Source organism: Bombus vancouverensis, chromosome 9 (genome assembly GCF_051014615.1).
Source record: "Bombus vancouverensis nearcticus chromosome 9, iyBomVanc1_principal, whole genome shotgun sequence".
Classification (NCBI taxonomy): domain Eukaryota; kingdom Metazoa; phylum Arthropoda; class Insecta; order Hymenoptera; family Apidae; genus Bombus; species Bombus vancouverensis.
Window position 1 is genome coordinate 12,145,959 of NC_134919.1, and position 21,125 is coordinate 12,167,083.

A 21,125-nucleotide genomic window follows, 5' to 3' on the forward strand; every position below is an offset into this window, starting at 1 on the left:
AACGTCACGTCTCTGTCCACGCTAACTACCTTGATAGTCGTCGTTCTAGCTGCCAGCATGCTCGCTCGCAATCTTAGCGTGCTCCTATTTAAACGACCGCATAACGCGTGGATGCTGCATGGTGCTCTGGATACCGAGTCCCATGGAGCACCGATCCTCGGCTTCCTCGGCGTTCCTTCCACGTTTTTCGATCGATTCGCTCGACCGAATCGTTCCAATCGTTCTAATTTTTCGATAGCTAAGAGTCGGAGAATTTCTTCAGAAGCAACGGAGAATAGTATCGGTTTCACTTTCGCGTTTTCCCAGTGCTTTTTTGCGGTCAAGTTGTTCTGCGGCTTGAGGGGGCGCGCATCCTTCTCGTCCTCGTCCAAGTCGATATAGCGATCGAGGACATGTACATCGCGATGTCTCTTGCGTTTAATTCCCACGGGATTCGATCGTCGAAATCTTAATCGATCGAAATTAACAGCGATAATAATAAAAGTATACGATTTCCCGTAGCATCTTCGCCACGAGTCTACCCTCCGTGCTCGGATACGGCAATTATTTCGTGGAATCTGATTTCGAAACGATTCGTGAAACCTTTTGTTTCCTCCACGAAGTTAACGAGCCTGGTATGCCGACTAAATAGAAGATAGCGAATGGAAAAGGGAAAACCTGAAGGTTTCATGACTAACGACGTCCGAGCGCAGTGTCGCGACACCGTTCCATCGATGCGATCGATGTTGCAGAATCGTTTTATCTTATCGGAGCAATCAGGCTCGGAGGCGTAAAAATGGTACGTGTTTGAAATACTCGTTATCTCGATGATTATTTCGACCCCGGGAACGACGACGCGACGCGATGGAAGTGCATTGTACGATAGGGCAGTGTCTCGCGAATCGATGCTCGCGCGATTTAGGTCAATATTTTTTAGCACATCGTTCAATTGCCTTCGCTTTGACATCGTTATTACTCGTTCGCCGTTGCTCGCCACGAAGCGTGCGCGAGAGAGCCTGAATCCGTTCGATCGAACGCGTTCGATTTTCATCAGTCGCGTTATAAAATTAGACGACAAGTAAATAGTCAATGTCAATTTCGTGTTCGAACGATTCCAGATTAATGGAAATATGGATATTCGTTTGCACGATATCCGTGTCGATCTTCTTTGAAAACTTGTTGACCCGACTACCGACCTGGACTAAACTTGGACACTTTTATCGAATCCGCGGTTATTTTTATTGCGCCGATGTCGTCGTCGATCGACAAATATTTAGACGTTCGTGTTGTCGTAATAGCGGGCTAATCCGTTTTGATTTCGCTAATTTTAGGTCACGCGGGATCAGCGAAACCCATAGAAACGATAATCGTACCTAGGAAATAGGATTGATCGGTCTAGCCAAGTTATTTCATTGTGGCGTTGTTGCGATTCGAATATTTGGAAGTGCCGTTATTTTCGACTAAAAATAAATGTCAACATATTTCGGCTGGCATTGGACGCGTAATCTTCCGTGGAATATGAACCCGAATGGAAACTTTCTTACTTCTTCGCTCGATGATAAGGCTGTTGTCGGTGATGCAAAATGGAGGAGTTGGCCGCCGATTCTTGTTTTCCTCTTCGCCGATTGATCCGGCGACCTCGCGAACCGATGACTGGCTAAGGTCAAGCGCGTATTTTCTGCTCGCGATTTTCCTTATGCACAGACCTTTAACTCCCGGCTATTAAACGGCTGCTAGGACTAGGGCAAATCGCTTGCTCGCTTCTTCGCCGTCGTCGTCGATTACTAGTTAAACGTGGCCTAATTTGCGACCGTAGCGATCTCACGGAACTGGTGAAAAAAGCGTCGAGGCTAACACGAGAACCGTGACACAAGTGATAAGAAACGATAAGAGAAATTTATGGTTGCGTTGCCGAAACAATATATGGAGATTTAAACACTTGTTGGTTTACCATTCCCGAGGGAAATATATTTTTATTGTTAACCAGAGAGACGGTTTGTTAAAGAAAATGTGCGTCGTGGCGAACGATAAGGCGGTCGGTTCACGGTACTCGTAATGCAGACAGAAAAAGGTGATGTATGGTGTGTGCATATCGGTACACATTGCGATTAAGGCCACGGTCGAAACAGTCTGACAACGCGCTCGTAAACGCGGACGAGTTAAATACTTTTCATCTAGCCACTTATCGAAGTGACGTGGAAAACCCTTCGACCATTCTCGAAGGAGAGCAATTAAGCAATAGCCGAGTTCCATTCGTCGATGTGGTAGTAAATGGTGAATGTTTGTAAAATTGAAAAGACCTGCTTGAAAGAAGCGTTGGAGAAAACGTAACGATTTTAAAATAGAGTCGAGAAATACTATTGGTATTTCGTAGACGTGACGATCCAAGTTATTTATTATCTATTTTTTACTGTTAGCGAAACCGCGAAGGATCGAGGAATACGTTTGACTCGATGTTTTTGGCATTTTTAATGTTTCTCTCTTCGATATCGTAGCTATTTCAAGCGTTTATGAAAGGTCGGCGGAAAATTCTGTCGACAAGGTTTCGCCGCGGACTTTTCTGGGAAAAGCGATTTAACGCCCGCGTTTCCGTGATATTTTTACGAGCCGAAAGTTTTTCTCCTTCGAACCGGTAGGTCATTTATTTACGTACAAAGTTGCACATTCGTCATGTCCATCAAAAGCGTCTGGAAGAATCGGGCGTACAATAAGAAACGAAAATAAACGGCGACGAGAAAATTGGCCTACTTTTGCAGCTACAAAAGAAGCGTCGACGCCGCAATTTCGGCCGTTACTTCGATAGAAAGTTGCCCGTTTAAAGATCGCGAGGAAAGTAAAATGGAAAAAGAGCGCAACAGAGCGTCGGGAATTCTCCGATGCGGCTACCACAAAAAAAGCCCACACAAATTTCACCCGTGCAAACACGCACGTCGTGAAAGAGTTCCCACGTGATTCCATCCCACGCAGTTAAAAAAAGTTCCATCGAGAAGCGGAGTGCCGCGCAAAAGTTCAACGAACAAAGTTGTCGTTCTCTAACAGAACCTTCGTGCTGAAAATACACCGTCCACCCTTTAGGATGGAAACCGCTCCGCTATGCCATTGCTTTTCCCTGCAAGAAAATCGCCGCTTCAAGTTGTCGTTTCACCGCAACTTTCGTGCTCGAAATACACGATCCCGTTTCCCGTTTTCGCTTTGATAAAACGTTTCCCAGATAATACATTTCCCTCTCGACTCGTGGAAACTAGCACCGGATAATTTGAAAAACGTACGTACGGCCATCGAATCGCAAATTACTTTCAAGAGGCGTGTGTCGAACTTGAACACACCTCTCGGTCGTTCGTTTCGGCTAAGGATCGAGGATTCTTCGAAATTTCGTGAGACGCCAGCGGATTCGTCGTTCTCCGAGAGTAGAGACATGGCTTTACGTATGCGGAATACGTCTCGGCGTCGCCGTCGGCGGGCGAGTTGCCATACGAAGGTCTCCTCGATGTCGTTTTCGGCAGCCGAAAGGGGGACCCTCATGAAGCGGCCGTAGGAGGGAGAGTAGAACGTCTAAAATCGCGTGGTTGTGTGCTCTTATACAATGTGCTCGCGCTACGCTGTGCGTCGAAGAAAGAGAAACTGGTTATCTCTTTTCCCTCTCCTCCTTTACTCTCTTCTATCTTTCTTCCTCGATTTCATTTTCCACCTTGTACATTTGCCAACCTTCCTCTTTTTTGCTACATTTTTTCTACCTCGGTTTCTCGTTGCTTTTTCTTCGAGTACAGTGTTCTTCTATTTATTTTCTCTCTCTCTCCCTCCCCCCCCTCTCTCTCTGCTTCGCCTCTTCTTCCATCTACTTTTTCTCTCGGTCATCCACATGTTTCTCTTCTTTACCTCCGCTTTTTTTTCCTTATCTCCGACTCTGTTTCTCCGTTCCTCTTCCACGAGCCCTGCTCGACGTTCGTTTCCCCTCTACTTGTTCCTGTTTCTGTCTCGCTCTTCGCGCCTCGTTTTCTCTGTTTCTTTCTACACACGCACGCGTGTCCCTGGCACGTGTGTCGCATCTCCACGTCGTTCCCCCGATCCTCCGTCTCCGTTCCCCTGTCGCCCGGTTTTTTGTGGCTGTTCCTTCGCCTCGTTTCTCTTTCATCCTCTCTTTTCTTCCTTCTTCCCGCTGCTGTTTCCTTCCTTCGACCGATTTATCCACCTCGCATCCCCCTTTCCTCCTCCGTCCCACTGCTACGTCGTGGATACGCATGCGTTTGATATCAGCTGAGCCTGTATCCCCGGAACGTAGTTCTTCCCTATTTCAGATTATTTTTTTCTTCTCGGACAGAACATGCCAGATGTTTGGCTGGGGACAAAGCGAACGTTTAAAAAATTAGAAATACATCAACGATATCTGGACATTTCTTATTATATATTTTCTCCTAACGACTTAATCATAGTAAAACTCGAATAGCAGACTAGAACGCAGTATCGTACACCCTGACGAAGGGAACGATATTCTTATCGTTTACCGACGAATTTCTATCCTCCCCTCGCGACTTCCTCTCCCGGACGGCTCGTCTGCCTGGCAATAAACAGTCGATTTCTCTTTCGCTCCGATGCTGCCGGCTTCCCGTCCCCGGTCCCCGTGTTGTGTCACTCTTCGTCGTCCGGTTGGAGCGCGTTGGTCGGAGCGTTGCTCGCTACGAAGGGGCCAAATAACTCCGAGGGGTAAACGACTTCCACGCGTGACGGAGTCTCGATGAAGCGCCGTGCGTGCCGGTTGAGGAGACAGGTTCGGGCATCCGGCAAACTCAGTCGATTCGGTCGCGAATCGACGTTCCAGACTCGCTTGGAGAGCGTTGGTACCACTTTGTCGTTGACGCCGCCGCCGTATAATCTAAATTCTTCCCTCAAAATGATTTTTAATCCTTGCGATGGAACTCGATACCAAACGAAGGTAACCGATGTTATTTTTTTGATGTTCGATATCGGAATTTAAGGATAACTATCTAGAGTTCGATCGAAGGATAACAATTAAGAATAGCATTGGTGATTCGAACGATAGATCGATAATTCCAGAACTAGAAGTAGCGGAACGACTAAAAGGCGAGCGGAGACGGTTGGAACGAAAAATTGGCCGTTTCTTTTCCAATTTATTTCTGATGACGGAAGGAGCGCGATCGCAACAGTTTTGCCCTATCAGTTTCTCCAATTTGCCTGCGATTGCATCGTGACCGTGTAGGCGGTTCACGGTTGCTCGATACCGAGCCTCCACGACGAGATACCGGCCGTTCTTCGGATTCCAGTGTCTCATAAACGTCTGTTAGTTTCCGAACGAGGCTTTCAATTCGACCGCTGTTCCACTTTCTGCTTTTGCCATGCTTTTCGACGCTTGCTTTCTTCTCGTACTCGGCCGATGCCTGGCATCCACGATATTTGCTTTAAGCTCCTTGGAATGTCATCGATAGTACTTTCGGAATCGGCCGTAGCTATTCGATCCCCATTCCACACGTGATATCTTCGCTCTTGGATTTTTAATTTAAATTGTTTCTGTTCTTCCTTTTGTATGACCATCCGTATTTATGAGATCCAGCGCGCGATATCGCCGCTCAAAATGTTACATACTGTACCATATCTGCAATCATATTCCCCAGCTTTACCTTGTAGAGGACCACGGAAAACATTCTCAGCGGTATCCTCGTTGAAACAACGATGCGGCAAGTCAATGGTCTCCGTGTTCGAATGAAACTCGAAGAGAATCCCGTGTGCGTGGGTGGTGTGCCGTTTATTCCCGGAGATGGAAGTGGGTCACAGCAGCTACCACCGTCGCGCGTATGAATAGGGGGTGGAAATGCATTCGTGTGCATCGCAGCCAGGTAAAACGAGCATATCTTGCCGAGTATTTCCTCTCTCTTGCTCCTTGGCCGTGTATTATCTTTCAGCGTGTTCAACGACGTTTCCTTGCTCAGTTTTCCACCAACAGCTTCCCTATTTTTTTCCAAGCGTTTTCGAACACTAGCTTTCCCAGCCAGCATCTTTTACGCAGTCGTCTTTCGACCTTTTCTTTCGACAGGTTGATTTCTATCGGAAATTTGGCGTTTGGGCGTGGATGCTGGCCAGATCTTTTTTCTCGCTGAATCGTTTCTGTCTAACAGTTTTTTCTTACTTGTTTTTTTTTTTTACAAAATCCTTTGGTATTGGTCCAAATCGATGCTCGAAGCAATTGAAATTCCGGTCAGTTGGTCACCTTTTTTCAATATTGGACGTGGAAGCCTTTTAAGCTGGAACAAGTTCACGGAAGAGCCGTGCGAATCGTTGCTGAAATCTCAGAATTCTTCGTTCGTGTGGTTACCCTTACTGGCGGCGCACGGTTGCTCGGATATCTTTCTTTCATCACCGAAGAGTAATTAGCGGTGACCACTGAGTAGCCACTCCCGGTTGAATCTGCCAGCATTTAAGAATAATTGCGGAGAAATTTTTCTTGGAAGCCGTCGTTTACGTCTCACGAACGCTCGTAATCGCCGTAAATTAACTTGGAATATCGTCTATTCCATCGGCGGATCTGGCCGATTCCATTTTTACTTTTACCATTGGTATAATTCGTCGAAACATTTTTCGTAGCTTCTATCAGGCATACGAGAATTCTAGGAACCTCTTTTCGTTGAGGACGATCGCTGCCCAGGCCCCCTCGTGGATTCCGCGTGCGTTCAGCGACCGCGTGCGAGTAATCGGCGAACCTGGCGAGTTTTTTGACGTCATTTCGCAAACATTTGCGCAGTTCGGACCGCCTGTTATTTCGTACGCGATCCTCCTCCACCCTCGACTCTCCCGTCAAGTCGCAACACTCTCGGTTCAGAAGAGCAACTTTCGACGAGAGGTGATTCGCCTTTTTCGGGGCCTGGCGTGGCGCGCGCGTCGTGTCTCCTGGCCCTCGGCCGCTCCTCCACGGCCCCTCTAATCGCGAATTCGAGACGGCTCGCACTTTCACTCGGTTCGTTCCTCGTTTTTGCCTCTTTTGTTCGTCGTTCCTCTTTTTTTGTTTCGAGGACCACGCGCGCGGCTCGACGACACACGTTCGATTTGGGAATGCGCGAGCGCGACGCGGAATATCGAGTGCTTCTGGTGCTTTACGGCGTACAGTCAGTCTGTGGGATACTTGGACTTGGACGTGTTGCTGTTACACGAACGGATTTTCGGAAGAGGTAACAACGCATTCTATTTCGGGACGCGTTTCATTTTCTCTCGAGAGTAATCGCGATACGCAGCTTCTCTTCTATCGATTCTTTCTGTATCTAAGAAAACATGAATTCGATTATTAGTTGAAATCGAGTCTCGCCCAAGTATCGGCAAAGTTAACGATCCGTTACGAAATCCATGGAAAGCGTGATTTAAACGTGTAGCATCTCGCGAAGATGGAGGTCGAACCAGATCGTTTTACGTCCCACGCGCAAAAGTTCCACGAAGACCGTAGGAAAGTGGCAACGAAACATTTTCCAGACGTCATTGATCGACGACGGCGAAATCCAGGCGAACTGCTCGCTGCACATGCGTGCGTCGTTTCGAGATGTTTGCACGTGCGTCGAGAGCGTCGCGATGTCACGTTGACCCAGTTGACGGGGGCTGCAAGCTCCCCTGCCTCTCCCGTGCAGCGATTTCTCAACTTGCGAGAATCGATGGCACGTGTATTTGCCCGTAGACCTGTCAATTCGCCAATACGCTCGTCTTTCAACCACCGTGCACGTCGATCTTGCACGATCAAACGCACTCTCGCGCTGCTATTCCTCGTTTAATCGTTCGAAACGAATTCAACGAGATGCAGGAGAAAATCGTCAGCTACGTGGCTGGGATAATTTGAGATTGGATAGATGGTAGCGATTCTGACAGCGTAGAAACACGGATGAAAAGAAACGTTGGATGAATGGAACGTCGTGTCGTCCAGAAAATTTCGCTGTAAGATAGGCGACCGTACAAGAATCTTTTAATCCAGAGAAATTCTCGATTGATGGATTCATGGCGAAAGCTGTAATCTCACGATCGGCGTCTAGACGTGGTCTATCTGTACGTTATCTACACATCTATGTATACACCGTTTGTTCAAATTTATCCGGATAATCGTCCAATTTTATTACGATTTAATTACAAAGCTAAGTATAAATCACTGTAATGATTTTATTATTACGCGCGATGCATGGCGCGCGTGCATCCGATTCGCGAGAGAACGGGTGGATAACCGTTTCAAGGTGAATTTACAGAAGACTGGCCGGATTATTTGTGGATCCGTTTCTGGAGGAACGCGCGAGGCATCCGCGAGTTTGTTTAGGTTGACAAGCAAAAGCTCCGAACCGATGTTTCACGCCATCATGCTCATTGTCTCTTTGTCAACGCGTCGGCGCGCAAATCTTGTAGGGTTTGAACTAGATTCGAAGATGAGGAACACCCGTATCGCGGAGCCGAGTGTATTTTAGTAAACTAAACATAGAACCGACTCTAAACAGGTTTCAAAGCCGCGTTTAGGATGACGCGACAAGAATCATAAAGCGTGTTGTTGCACGTTAAAGAGACGGAGAACGAAGACCCGGAACAACGAGAAAGTGGACAGCGCCGAATTTCAGGAGACAAATTTTTCGTACATGCAAATTGATTGCTCGCGTTCAAACGCGGCTGCTTTCCCTCTCGATTTCTCTTTTTACTTTTAAACCATAAAGCGACAATGTTTAAATACGTTATTGGTGAAAGGATCCACATAGGTATCCCGTGTCGTTAAGATAATCAGCCTTCTGCCCCGAGGTCGTTCGTTCGGTTCTTCTCGTTTCCGTTTCGCACCGACCATACCATCCTCTCTTTCGTTCACGATTTGCGCAACGATGCTCGTGGGACGAGCTCGATTACGCTCGTCGAAATATATTTTCGCGCTCGTATAGCCGAAAGCCAAGAGCGTAAACTTGACGTTTCTGTATACGTCGCGACGTAATTCCAGCAGAAAACTCGAATCTGACTCTCGTCTCTGGAAGGAATCGAATCGATCGGTCCGAACGAAACGTCTCGTCTCGTTCTTATGCTCTGCCTGCCTGGCTGTTTCGCGTGCAGCGGCAGTCTGCACGCGCACTGATAAGAGTTTATGCGTTGAAAATCTTTATGGGATCTGTTCGTGCGATCATAAAGCTAAAGGCACACGATCGTAAACGCAGTCGCGCGCTTTAATGATCGTCGATAATTCAGCAATTACGAGCCGTTCGTACCTTCTCTCGCCCCGTGTCTCTGTCTTTCGCTGCCTAAACGTGTTAATTGAATCGTTCATCTTGAGCTAACGAGTGGTTACCTTGAACCAGTCACAGACTTTTCTTTGCGTCGTCCAACTTTCGTTTTCCTCTCTGCAATTGCCGGTGTCGTCGCCGTGGTTCGTCTTCTTGCTTCCAAATTGCGAATACTTATGTAGTCGCGGATCTACAGGTAAAATGGAAAGATCGAGAAGTTTCGATAACGAATCTTGGAGATTGCAAACGCGGGCACCGAGAGTCTCTGCGATTCGCACGCGAATTCTCGTGGTTCGTGTTTTCTCCATTTCCAACGATTTTCTCTGATCGTAGAGGAAGCGTTTCATTCGCGAGCTTCCCGCGGGTGAAATCTTTCGCCTCGACGAGAAGGCGAGAAGTAGATTCGATCCAAATACAAAATTGTTCGACTCGATTCACGAGGAGACTCTATGTCTGTTTCTCCGCGAAGAATTTCCAGTCTCATCGTGCGGGTATATACCCGAGGGAAAAATCTGCGTTTAGCAGAAAATTCGTACGAAACGGTGCGCCCAGTTGCGGAGTATCTAGGCCAATGCACTCGAAATCTCTCGATACATGCGGCCAGACTGCACCGAAAACGGCTGTATTATACCTGCTGAGCGGGAACAGAGGACCCGGGCAGCGGAGGAGAGGGTGGAAAAGGCGATAGAGAGAGAGTGTGAAACGAAGATAAAAAGGCAACGGGACGAGGGTGCGAAAGAGAGACGACGAAAAAGAGGCGAACGAGCGAATAGAGGGTCGTGAATAGAGCAAAAATGAGACGTAGAGATCAAGGGAGAAACGAGGAGGGATCGTCGGCGTGGTTCGCGGGAACAAGGGGCGAGAGGGTGGAATAGCATGGGAAGGGAAAAAGGAGACACGGTCGGAAAGAGAGTGGAGCAAAAAGGGATTCGGAGAGACAGCGGAAGAGGGCAGAACGAAGAGAAAACGAGCTTCGGGGGAGTGACGAATAGATAGACGAGCGAAGAAGTGGATACGGGGACAAAGAAGATACAGACACGGAGACAAAAAGGGGAGAATGGGAAAAAAAGAAAGAGGAGAGGAGGGAGGAAGGAATAAGAGAAAGAGAGAAAGAGAAGATAGAACGGCGGTCGACAAAAAAAATGCGAGTGGAGCAAAAAACGAGACAGATGGGACAAGGGAGTGGAAAAAAGAGCGAACGGGAGCGAGAAGGGAAGATTGGCCGCCCACGCTCGAGCATAGAGAGCAAGGAGTGTGCTTTGCTCGGTGCTTTTACTCGGGCGAAGCGCGATGTCGGCGAACCGTGTGTCCCAAAGTAGGTCAGGTCTCAATGGCGGTGCCGCAGAGCGGCCTGTGTCTACGTGCATGCGCACACTATCAGCCAATGCACATGCAGCCCGTCGGTGCAACGTGCTGCTGCGCTCTTCTATCTTTGAACTATGCGCGCCGAACCCTTTTTCCTGCTCCGCCGCGCTTCGCTTCTTCCACCACTTCCTCCACCCTCTTCTCTACCGCTACAGTCGAGCTCTGACGTTCGTTCTTCCTTCCCTTTTCCGGACCAGGCCCGACCTCCTCCTCCTACTCTTCCTCCTCCTCCTCCTTCTCCCTACTTTCGGTGATTTTCATCCGATCGCTGCTGGACGAATCCAGAGCCTCCTACCTCCCTACGAAAACGAACGTTTCCGGAGATGCTTGCTCCAGTTTCTTCTTTTTAGCTAGCTCGACCAGGTCACGGGATATTTGAATGTGTTTTCTGGCACGGAAGGGATGGGCGGGACGAGGATCAGCCCGACAGTAGGCAATCCGTGAGTAGAGCTCTCGGTAGAAGAATTTCGAAGAAGGAAACAGGTAGGCACGATGCTTGTAGAAGTACGAGCGATCGGTAAACTTCGTCAGCCTCAGAAGCGAGAGTTGAGCTGGTGCTAGATTCGAATCGCGATCCAAGTGCCGACGAAACGTTGTACGACGTTCTATGACGCGTCACATGGTAATCGGAATCAATTGAAATTGGCCGAGAGAAGCAAAATAGAAGAAGCATAGAGGAAACTGGCCTGACGGTTGCTACACGGAAATTGGCCTCTAGCCGAAGAATCGCTCGACTCTCTTTTAAACGACTTCCTTCAATGAAACGAAGAAGAAAGAAGGGGCCACGGGTAGGGATCGGGAGGATGGGAGGAACGCTAGCCGGAGGGTGTCGATGAGAAGCAGCAGCGGCTAGACCAGGTCATACCAATTTGTTTCATCAAGCAAAGTGTGTGTAATGCGTATGATGCAAGCGCGTGGAAGCCGGCCGGGACCGTGTTGTTCGCGCTTCAGGTTTGCACCTACGTGCTCGATATCTCGATTATCGAGCGTCCGAGTTCACCATGGGAATATGGGACATTCCGCAGCTGCGTACCTGCTGCGCTCTCTAGCTTCGAGGCTCTCAGGTCATCCGGGAGAGATTCTGCGTCTCTCGTTCACCTCCTCTTCCCTCTTTTTCTCTCCCCTCTGCCCCATCTCTTCCTTCCGACACCTCGTTGGCGACCTCTCTTTTTTCTCTTAATTATTTCTATCCCTCGCGTTTATTTATACGTGTCACCGTTATCGAGCTCCGACATAAATTGCCGTGGAAATAATCGTCTGGTCGGAGATAGATCGCCGAAGGAAGAAGATCGAAAGCTACGGTATTCGCACGAGGTTCGGCTCGAATTTTGCCCACCCACCAAGTCTCCAGCGGTTTCCTATTGGTTGTTTTTATTCTCGCGTGGTACTCGGCTGCTCGAGCTTTCGGCGTGCTAGTTGAGCGGAGCTTTGAAACGCGAAGTAACGTCGCCTTGTGAAGTTTCAATACACAGTGTTCCATTGCCGTAGCTCGCTTTGAGCTTGCAAACTACATTGAGGGACCGACGAAATTGGCCGAATAGCTCGTAGAAGGACACTTGAAGCTATTTTCCAATTAATAATCTAGGTGACAGTCGTTTCGATACTAAAATTAGGAGTGGAAGACGTCGCTCACGTGACGCTCAATTGAGCGCTTCGAGTTTCAAATCCGGTCGTGCCAATCTTCATAATCTTTCCACGCTAATAAACTTAACCATCTGATCATCGAATAGAAGTACGTGCTATTATAATTACGACCATACCAAGCGTTTTATCGTCTCCTTTCATTTCGAAAGGATTTCTCAAAGTTCCAACCGAATCGAAGTTCGCATCTCTCGTTCTCCCGTGTCTGTCTCATTCGAGAGGATCGAATCATATTCGAAAATAGTCGGATCGAAAACGTCGCGTTCTATGCATCACAGTCGCACCACGTGTTAACGATCCGATGCAGTTTTACGCCTACGTCACCGGTGCTTACCATCGATTTAGAGAGTAGGTCACAGATGCGCACCTGCTGGATCTAAAAGTTGGTCGCATCTGGGCTCTAATTTCCATCTCGATCGTTGTAAACAACACGTGTAACGATGATACCTCGCGCTGGCACTTCGTATCCGATCACCAAGTTCGGCTACTCGAACGGATCTTCTCACTTGCACTCGTCGTACGCACGAGTAACCACTCCGATCGAATCGATAAGATCCATAAATTATAATTGGCACTCGGTTAACGCCAGCATAAAGAGCCAAGACGGTAAGATTAATTGATCATGACAGATCACACGGTTCGCGAGATATTTAATCCTTGAGTCGTGTTAAAACTCTGGGATTCTGGAAGAGACGCGGCAGGATGCGACAAAGGACGATCCTTGCTGGCCTGAGACGCGATCTATCAATTACTTTTACTTTTAAACCGGCTGAAAGGCACCATGACACAGATCGACCGGCCCGTTCGAACGAAACGCCGCGTGTACACAGATCTCTCACACCTACGCCAACGTCAGCCTCGACATCTGAGACAAGCCGCAGCTGCGAACCTGTCGCACTGCAACTGCAACTCCACGACCGAGGTCATCCGGCCAGTTTCGCCTCTCTTTTTCTCTTTCTCTCCGGTGCATAGCTCCTGTCCCGGTTTTTTCACTTTCTTTCACTCTCGCCGCCGTTGTTACGGCCGCACCATCGCCACCACGATTCGGAATTTCACGCACTGTCGTTGCACGTGTTAATCGAGCGACACGGCTGCGTATTTTTATTACTATTATCCAAATAGACAAATCGAGTCTTGGAGGTAGAAAAAGATACCGTTCAATTCTACGGTTATATCGGAGCAGACAGATTTGAAATTATTTATAAAACTTCTATTTTCTGTGATTCGACGTCACGAAGTTCCAGCGAAGAACAAGATAAGGAAGTTTCGTTGGCAGGTTCGTCGACGAAGTCGAGTTTCAGCTCTTCTCTCCGCGACAAGCCGATCGACGGCTGATTTATTAGCGACAGTTCTACTCGACGCACTCAACGTTGTTTTTCACAGAAATCTTCCGTGGGAAGAGATCTAAATTCGGTATTTTTAAATCTTTATAAAATCGACGCAGCGTATCGCGCCATATCTCGGAGTACGTGGAAAATACAAATTTTCAAGCTCGTAATCCAACATTAAATAACGGAAACACAGAGTGTATTATTCAGAAATCGATCGATTGCCGCCTCGCATGATCGCTTCCGAAGCGTCGATCGACCGTTCTATCGAGATTCAAGGCCTCTGATCTAGCGTGAACGTGATCAATGAAGTCCATTGGGATCGAGAAACGTTCTTCATAGCGTTCGACTCGCGCTGATCGCGCACTCGGATCGCCCATAGATCGTTGCTGGATCGCCGGCGAAAAGAAGCGAATTCTTGACAAATCCCTCGAAAGGGTTGAAATCGCTTACCTCTAAGACATCCATTTTCCACGGATTCCGAGAATATTTCCGGACGGTAGTAACGAACCAGCGAACGATTCATTTCGCGTACAGCCTTATGCGTGTAGCGAAGAATTCGCGGGGAATGAGATTTCCGCGAATTCATTAAGGGTACGTACCGCCGGTAGGCCTCGCACTGGCTGGTTACATAGATGCTGAACGCTTGAAATAAATGCGTGCATAAAACTTTGCAAGCAGGCAAACAGCTGCGCGCGTGCATCGGTGTGTTGTGGGTCGACTAGAGATGGGATCAAACCGCGCTCACGTTCAGTCGCGTCTAATCTCGTCCGGATAAGTCCGCCTGATATTCCCATCTCTAATCCTTTACGTTCTGAATTGTGCCACTCGTGGCTGATTTTTATGTCATTTTTTACTCTTCGATATACGATATCTTTGTATCGTGTGGTTTTTATTCTTCGAGCTTAAAATACCGTAATATCGAGGAAAAATTGTTAGAGAAATCTGAATGAAATACGGGTAGAAAACAATAGAAGCGCTGACAGACTGCAAGGATGGCAAATGCCGATGAACTATATGCCTGTAGCTCTTTGGGACATTGGGTATTTTGGGTCAACAGCTGTAAAACACTTGTACGTTGTAAGAGTACCGAAACCTGTGGTATAAGAAGGACGTCTTGGTGGAGAGAGTGGTCAGTAGTCAATAGTTGTAGTTGGATTTACGACTGAGTTAATTGTAAGTTCTAATTATAGATAGGTATAGTTGTCTGTTTAAATCACTCGAAATAAATTTATATAATAAATTGAGATCACTATAATCCTGATCTCTATAATGCGCACTTGGAAATTGTCCTAATAGTACACGCGTTCGTACATACTTCGTTCATAGCAGTATTTTTAATAAAAGTAAAGTTTCTTCGGCAAAGAGTTAATGTCGTATTCCCCTGGAAGGTAGCTGGATTAGTTTTCAAGATTCGTTTGCCAGATCGATATTAGACTACAGTGAATTAGCTACGACCGTGTTACTTTTGTCGATAAGAATTTAATATTCGTTATGTATATTGAATAATGTTTAAGCGAATTGACCTTACACAAGCGTCTCTGATAAAATCGCTATCGCTGTTTATCTATATCGATAGCTCCTTTGTTATTTCGTTTCTGGTGACGATTAGGCTATCCAAATACCTGAGAAATCGTGTCGTCGCCTGTCGAATAATTCGTTATCACGCTACACCGCGATGAAACGTTATCGGCTGTGCATTGTTCACTCGCTTGATCCCATCTCTAGCGTCGGCACACCTGTGCACCGTGTTCGCTTGACTCGCATAATCCGCCGGCTAGAACGTGTTCGCATCTAGCAAGCGGCTCAGTGTGTCCGACTAATCGTGGGAAGGGTATGAAGGGCAGAATAACGAAACGGCACAACTCCACTCGCACGCTGCATCGAGAGATCGAAGACTTTCCGTCCGCGTTGAAAAAATTCTCGGTACCTTGGCGCGTTATCAGCTACTCGCCGTAACTCGATTACACATCGGGATACGGGCAAAATTAATTATGGAAGAAGTACGTACGCGCGTATTATGGAAGATAGTCTTTTATCTCGTACGGACGTGGCCTTTAAGCGTGTAGCTTTATACCGAGCAAAGCTTGAAATTCCTTCGACATGCTTGAAACGTAGAAAATGATCTTAAGAGAGTTTCTAACGCCTGGACGGACAACTATAGAAACGTACGAAGTCGAACGCCAACTAATTATAAATCGTATATCCTCGTGATGAGATCGCGTATCGTATTTAGCCTATAGCCAAAGCGTGAAAGCTTCGAATCGATTCGTATCGCCTGGCACCGGTACCCCACGTGCAATATCCAATCCCGCTTGCGTTTGTCGTGTCGTTCGACGTTGGAGAACCGCGAAGTCGGACACACGTGGCTTGCCACGCGAGTTGCAGACACTCGGGAAACGCGGACACCAGAAGTGGGAATCGGGTACCGATCGTCTGCTGATCTTTTCGCTTCTCTCGTTGACCGCGTACGCTGTCTACCGTCTAATGGAATAGCAATTCGTGTGTCGTAATCCTCGAGATTGATCGATGTAGTTAATATCGATACCCCTGATACGTACGAGTAGAAACACGCGGTCGAGTATTTTTGGAATTGTTGAATTCCCGAGACCTTTCGTTCCACTTGCAGTCCATGCGATCTGCGTTAGTTTCCATCTATCGCTTATTCGTGGAAATCACGTTGAACAAGTCGTATCGCGGATGGCAGGTTAGGCGGTTTCGAGTCGGCCTGCCATAATTCTATTCGGCAGGATGCACGTAAGCTCGCCACCGCTTGGCGATCAATTGCCCCACCGAGGGTGGATCGCGTGTGGTCAAGCTGTAAGTGGTTGTACCTGTACGCGAGGGAATTTTGATCTCTTAGATCGCAATGGTTTCCAGTGGGAAACGGGAATTTCCGAATAATAACCAGCTACGTGTGGTATCTCGATAATTTAATTTTCAATTTATATCGTACGCAAGAAGATAGAAGACTTTTCTCATTAAAATTCTTTCCTTCGTTAATTTTTCATTCGTCGGTGTAGAGGTGTAGTGGATACGCGCACCGGTCATTCGGCCTTGACGTAGTCAGGATACAAGCACGAGTTAGCGTGTTATTTGCCAAAAAAGATGCTACCGATAGCGTTGGGTATGATTGTCGGTAATTTGCGGCGAAGGGCCACCGCGGTCGTGAATACACGTCTATTATTACATCGCGCTGTGTCCACCATAATGCGCTGCAGCTCCGTGTTACTGTCTATGTATGTCCGCTATAATACGCTGCACTTTGGTCATGCTAGTATGTCATTTGTACCGGATACCAAGCTCTTCTACCTCTTCTACCACCGATCGCTCGGTTTCCTTCATTAGGAATTTTCAATCCGTCGGCCTTGGAGAACTCTCGAGTTACTTGGAGTTTCTACGAACGTGAAATATAACGGGACATTGGATTTAGGTATAACCTAGACAAGTCGAATCTATTTAAGACTTAAGCTAGCGGTAACTTTGATCTAACTAGGTCTAATCCGGCTTGAACTTAAATTAAACGTGATCGATACACGGTAGCCCAGACCTAGTTCGAACTTGATCCTACGTGCACTTTGCGTGGATGTAGTACTCGACAGGTATATCTACGTGGCCTTCGCGATCGTAAAAGTTCCTGCACGTTTTTCACTTGGAATAACGTTCGAACGGATTGGAAACAGGTAGAGCTCGTCCTTACGCGTTTTATCCTGTTATTTTGTAGAAGGGAATTCTGCATTTTACTACACGATCGAATCGTCGTTCAGGTCCTTTTGGGCCGAGTGTTACGGTAGGCGTGGTTTTATGGAGGTAGTTCGTAAAGATTGGATTACGTCTCGTTGCAGCGATTAAGTGGTTAATCGAGTCTGATGTCATTTCACGAACGATGTTTATTGTGGTTCGTAATTGGGGTTGATTTCAGTGGGCTGGATTTTTGTTAGATAATTAAATACAACTTGGTTCGAGTAATTTCGCGTAATAAAGTTTTACAATATCTTCGAATAATGCCTGTTTATACGCATTTGAAATTGCAAGAGTTCGTAAATCCTTCTCGCATACACGAGAACGGTTCCGTACACTTGGCGCAAAATCGTTCCAGAAACCTATATACGTGGTGTAAATTACTTAACCGTCTCTTGTAGCCAACGTATCTTAGTTCGCACGTTGTACCTCTCCGCGGAAATTACCCAACGCGTATACGATTCCTCGACAATCAACAGGACAGATCCCGGTTCGATACCTTTCATCCACGATCGTTTGGCTGAACTCGTTTCGCAAGAAACAAAAAGAAACAACACGATCGACTATAGAACGAGAGTAGAAAAAAAAATACCAAGATGGAATACGAGTCATGGAGGACTTCCTCGATCGTCGCGATATCGAATCGAACGTAGTCGTTCTCGTAGGTTTCTCGCAATTTCGATGGACTTTCCCGTTTCTATACACGACTCGCGTATCCTGCGGCTAGTCTCACGAGCATCGCCGCTACAATGTTAACGAGATCCCAGAGAGTAGCTAATGTAAAAGACCGCGTAAAAAGCGAACCTTTTGAGCCTTTATTACCCGTAATTTCCGTGGAAGTTTATTGCCGGTCCGAATACCGACTGTTATTAATACAGCGACGTTTATCTATCATTACGAGCCGTATCGGACTGGACTATTAATGGCCGCGAGAGATAGTATAAATTTTCGAGAATCGACGATCGAAATACACTCCGTGTGTTGCAACCGGTGTCGGAGGATTTCTCGAGGTGTGCGCACCACCGTTGATCGATGGTTCGAAGGAAAAAATACAGGCTGCTACAGCTCGGAAGCGGCATTTATCATGCGTCGAATTACGGGAACGAGCGGCAGCGGGGAAAAAAGAAATCGGTAAGATAGAGAAAGAGAAGGCAAGGACGAGTTTGACTTTCGTTGGCCGTGCACCGAGTCTCGTTCGGTGCTCTAATGACATGATTTTCATGTTCTAGTTTCCATTAAACTCTTGCTTTCTTTTGGGACGTCGCGTCGCGGTCGAGATATCGAACGAGCTCATCTTTCACTTTTATTTTCGTTCGATTCACTCTACTGGCCTGCCGCTTCTTTCATTAAATTTTTGTTGTCCGTGCTGCCCTGTGGCAAACGGTGGAAATTGAACTTTCGGCGTAAGCTTCGTTTTTCCCCTCGCGTACCTACCTGTTCCCGGTTCCGTTTCAATTTTAATTAATGACAGGGGTTAGCTGTTCTCCTCTGTTCTCGTGGCGACCATTCGATTATGATTCTATAATCGCCACGAATAATTCAATACAAGAATTCAATACAGATTCAATTTCGCGACTCGCGTCGTATACACCGCGAATGATCGTCCTCGATTCGCTCACGATATTATGTTTTGCCATTGATTTACGACTTATAATTCCACAGGGGGGAAAAAACATCGGAGAATAGGAGATTTTCACTTGGAAAATTGGCTCTGGTTCGTCGCTCGATAAATACACACGCCCGATCTCTATTTTTGCCGTGGCGTTTATTGCTTTCCAGAACGGGGTCGAGATCGGCATTCCCCCCTATTGTTCCCAGCCATGGAAATTACTTTCGCTGCTTTCGATTTTCACGACGACGGCTGTGATTTAACGGAGACAACTTCACCAGAACACGACTTTCATCCTCGCTTGATTACGGTCCCGTCTTCCACGCGCGTTGCACGATTATTTCAACTTCAATTAGAATTATAGCCATCCTGGATGATTGTTTGAGAAAGGGGAATCGACGTCCGTGTAATTCTACCTTTCGCTTGTGAGTCCGCTGATTTAATTGTTCTCACTCGTTTCTTGCATGTGCAATTAGCTTTCGCATCGGGCTTCTCCCTCGTTTTACGTCGTTTTTTTTTTTTTTTTTTTTTTTTTTAGTAAAGATAAAGAGACGTGGAAAACTGACGGTTGTATCTTAAAAAAAAAAAGAAGAAAAAAAGAAATAAATTAAGAAAGTTACGGTTATAGGAATGGTAAAAGACGATGGATAGCTTGGAAGGCGAAATGAAATTATTCTTGGACGTATTTAATTATCTGCTAATGGAAATGTGTACATAGTCCAGATAGCAGAAGGAAAGACAAGAATATCGATGTGCGAATTAGGGATCGATGGCGAGTATACAAAACTGGCAAAACATGAAAATCGTCTCTCACTCGTCCTGTCCAGTTTTTAGCGGCGTTTATTATTTATTGTTCCGCAGAAGTGGCTGGAATTATTCTTGAGCGTTCTAGCACGCCGCTCCACGTGCATGTGAACGTATCACCGTAAACCAGATTCAAGATCAGGTTCAGCAAGTTTGCTGGGAACATCAAAGTAGAATATAAATCTCGCTGCTTTCCACTTACTTTCTTGGGGGCATTTGCAAAGATTTGCGACATGCGTTCACCGCGATCGAGCTGTCGATCGAAAGTGAATCGCGTGAGAAATCGGAATCTATTCGATGGCTTCGTCAACGTTTTTCGTATAATTCTCTTTGCTCGCGGTGGGTTAAACGGCATAATTAAAAAGTAGTTTCTCCAATTGCAAACTTCTGCTCCCTATAACGACCCGATTCTACCCGGGAATTAGAAATGTTATTGCGTCAACGCGGATCGCTATCGGTATTGCCTCGAAAGTATTTCCACACAAAAACCAGGCGATTAAGCATTTTTCTATGACGAAACGTTTCTAGACATTCTCGAAACGATTAAGAACCTACGATCGATTAGGATAGCTTTGTACACACGCGTCGAGCATGGTAAAAAGCTGTTTCGAAAATTGACGGGCAATTGACCGTGAAATGTTGGTAAAAAGCGTGCCATGGATACAGGACACGCGTTGTCCGGACAAAGGCCGACTCGACGATTCGACGCGGAAGGATCCTTTACACGATCGACGTTCCTTCCTTCGATTTCGTCCTGTCAGGCCTTCGTATGGTTCTTCGCAAGCTGTTTTACGCCGCAAGTCGATCGCTTCTGACTACGATGCGCAAACGCGTTACGACGAAGACTGTTTTGCACACTGTAAAGCGCTTTGATGGACGTTCGAGGGCCACCCGAGAGAAATTGCTTTCTTCGTTTCGCGCGCACGATACAAAGACGAACGAGTCGTTCGATATTCTTATTATTAATTTCCTTCCACGGGCGAAAGGTTGTAGATACAAAGAATTATACGAGAAACACGTGGAACAGGAAGAGACGATATTTTCGACAACCGTGAAACATTGGCTCTCTGATGTCTGGACGCTCGAATGGCAGATTTCGTTTCTTTTTTTTTTCTTTTTCTTCTTTTTTTTTCTCTCATCCAATCACGTGCTTGGCCTTCCGAGTCGGCAGTTTCTTTTGGGTCGCTCTGTACGACAACGTGTACGCTGGCATTGAGTTGTAGTCGTAGTAGAATAGAGCAACTAACCAACTAACCACGAGACGTCAGTAGGACAGTGAAAGGCGACCTAGACCAAGTCTCTCCGGCGCAACGCTGCTGGAACTTGACGAGGAACGCCGCTGTTTTCGTACACGTACGTACCGCCACGGTGTCCAGGTGTTCGCGTATTGCATCTTCGCAGACGAGCTAATCTTTTCAACCGACGAAATCG

At 46.8% G+C, this 21,125-nt stretch overlaps 1 protein-coding gene across 12 annotated transcripts in view; it reads left to right on the forward strand.

Moving 5' to 3' along the window:
- Positions 1–21,125, forward strand: part of Oatp74D (Organic anion transporting polypeptide 74D) — an 85,377-nt gene that overhangs the window by 43,626 nt on the left and 20,626 nt on the right. Inside the window, exon 1 of one of the 12 annotated variants that reach the window (XM_033346168.2) lies at positions 3,395–7,154. The exons of 10 other annotated variants lie outside the window; for them this stretch is intronic. The gene's annotated coding sequence lies outside the window, so the exon portion shown is untranslated. Of the gene's footprint in view, positions 1–3,394; positions 7,155–20,966; positions 21,048–21,125 lie in introns of those variants that run through there. One more of the 12 variants, XM_076621637.1, reaches the window with a different exon arrangement.